The sequence below is a fragment of the Phoca vitulina genome, unplaced genomic scaffold (assembly GCF_004348235.1).
Source record: "Phoca vitulina isolate PV1807 unplaced genomic scaffold, GSC_HSeal_1.0 scaffold1, whole genome shotgun sequence".
Taxonomy (NCBI): Eukaryota; Metazoa; Chordata; class Mammalia; order Carnivora; family Phocidae; genus Phoca; species Phoca vitulina.
Genome location: NW_022589704.1, coordinates 57,659,662 through 57,662,340, shown reverse-complemented (window position 1 = coordinate 57,662,340; position 2,679 = coordinate 57,659,662). Strand labels below are relative to the sequence as shown.

General features: G+C 44.3%; 1 pseudogene; it reads left to right on the top strand.

The window, feature by feature from the left end:
• Positions 1–302: 302 nt before the first annotated feature.
• On the top strand, positions 303–774 carry LOC116642645 (annotated as a pseudogene).
• Positions 775–2,679: the final 1,905 nt, after the last annotated feature.

The window sequence follows — 2,679 nt, the reverse complement described above, 5'->3', positions numbered from 1 at the left end:
AGAGACAGCGAGAGAGGGAACACAAGCAGGGGGAGTGGGAGAGGGAGAAGCAGGCTTCCCGCCGAGCAGGGAGCCCGATGCGGGGCTCGATCCCAGGACCCTGGGACCATGACCTGAGCCGAAGGCAGACACGCTTAACGACTGAGCCACCCAGGCGGCCCTGTACTTTCTATTTAAACATGCTTGTCCCACACCAGTCAAATGATGTTTGACCCACAGTAAATGATGCAGTCTAACAGCGTAGGTAAAGACATGTGTGTATAGCCACAGGAGGCCTACACGCCGCCGCTGGGGCCGCCGCCATGTCTCTAGTGATCCCTGAGAAGTTCCAGCACATTTTGCGAGTACTCAACACCAATATCGATGGGCAGCGGAAAATAGCCTTTGCCATCACTGCAATTAGGGGTGTGGGGCGAAGATATGCTCATGTGGTGTGGAAGAAAGCAGACATGGATCTCACCAAAAGGGCTGGAGAGCTCACTGAGGATCGCCAGTGGAACGTGTGATCACCATTATGCAGAATCCTCGCCAGTGTAAGATCCCAGACTGGTTTTTGAACAGACAAAAGGACGTGAAGGATGGAAAGTACAGCCAGGTCCTGGCCAATGGTCTGGACAACAAACTTCCTGAAGACCTGGAGAGACTGAAGAAGATTAGGGCCCACAGAGGGCTGCGCCACTTCTGGGGACTTCGTGTCCGAGGCCAGCACACCAAGACCACACCAAGACCACAGGGCACCGTGGCCGCACCGTGGGTGTGCCCAAGATGAAATAAATCTGTAGGCCTTGTCTGTTAATAAAATAGTTTATACACCTAAAAAAAAAAAAAAAGAAAGAAAGAAACGTGTGTATATGTGTGTGTATTGGAGAACATATTCAATATATCAAGCAGCTTTGGTATTCAAGAACAAACGAGAGCCTGGAAACATTAAGGCTTCAGTATTCATGACATGACCAGGATTATCTAAATTGAAGCAATGATTAAGATGTTTTGCCAGGGAACAGTTTATTCAGGGAATCCTGGATGTATTGCTCTGAAATCACTGTGAACTATTAAATGATGCATATAAGTAGGAAGATGAGGCCCCAGAACTGTGTTTCTTCTCATTTCTTCCATCTTTTAACCTCAGTTCTCATTACAGCTTGAAGAAAAGCATTTTCTAATGATGCTTATAAAGTAAACAAAGGACACTGCCTGACAGACTACCACGATGACTATTCTAAAACAAATGAACTTAGCTGTATATCAAACGGTGATTGACCCACACAAAAGAACTATTTTTAAGTTTTTTTTAGAACACAAGACTTTGACTAAATCTATTCCTAGGAATGTGAATCCTAAGGACAAAAAGAAAGGCAAATTATAAATTTCATTTAATAGCCTAAGGATTAGTTAAAAAAAAAAATTGGTTTCATTTTTGAAACTCTTTCATGGATATTATAGAGCAGATAATTATGTTAATGTGTGAGGATCCAAAACTTTACATGTAAGAGATGAAACATAGAAAAACAAAAAAGTAAAAGTCCTATAATTTTTTGTTTCCTGAAAGAGCCTAGAAGCCATGACAAACCCAGTAGCAATGAACAGGCCTAACACCCAGATTATATCACATTTAGGTTAGCTGATCCCAGGTCTGAAACAGAAAATGTATAAAATGAACCTGCGGTGTCTTCTACCTGAAAGCAAGGAAGTTGGGGCGCCTGGGTGGCTCAGTCGGTTAAGCATCTGCCTTCGGCTCAGGTCATGGTCCCAGGGTCCTGGGATCGAGCCCCACATCGGGCTCCCTGCTCCGTGGGAAACCTGCTTCTCCCTCTCCCACTCCCCCTGCTTGTGTTCCCTCTCTCGCTATATCTCTCTCTATCAAATAAATAAATAAAATCTTTTAAAAAGAAAGCAAGGAAGTTATCAAAGAATGTTGGGGTCGTATCAAAATGACACAAAAGTCAGCTTCCTCTGGGGCTTCCTCTGGCCAAATTCAGACCAATTTAAACATCCGAAAGAAAAAATGACCGCAACTGACTGAAACACATTGAATGTATAAAATCCATGAGTTCGTAATGACAGGAAAGAGAGAAAGAAAACTAATTAATTAGTTAATTAAATACGCAAGTCACTGGTCACCATTAGAACTTGGGCACTGTATTATTTTGCTCAGGCGGCCATTGGGTGACTTAAATAACAGAAATTTATTTCGTCACAATTCTGGAAGCCAGAAATCCAAGATCAAGGTGTTGGCAAGGTTGATTTCTTCTGAGGCCTCTCTCCTTGGCTTGTGGTTGACCACCTCCTCCCAGGGGCTTCACATGTATGAATGTGTATGTGTATATCTGTATCTAAATTTATTTTTATAAGTGCACTGGTCATACTGGATTAGGGCCTCCCTTAATGAGCTCATTTTAACTTAAGTACTTCTTTAAAGGCCCTATTTCCAAAAACAGATACTGAGAGTTAGGACTTCAACATATGACTTGGCCGGGGGCGGGGGGAGTGGCGGGGGGAACACGACACATTTTAGTAGCAACAGGCACATGTCCTTGCTTTGAAAATTAGAAATTGGGGCACCTGGGTGGCTCAGTCGTTAAGCGTCTGCCTTCGGCTCAGGTCATGATCCCAGAGTCCTGGGATGGAGCCCCGCATCGGGCTCCCTGCTCAGCAGGAAGCCTGCTTCTCCCTCTCCCA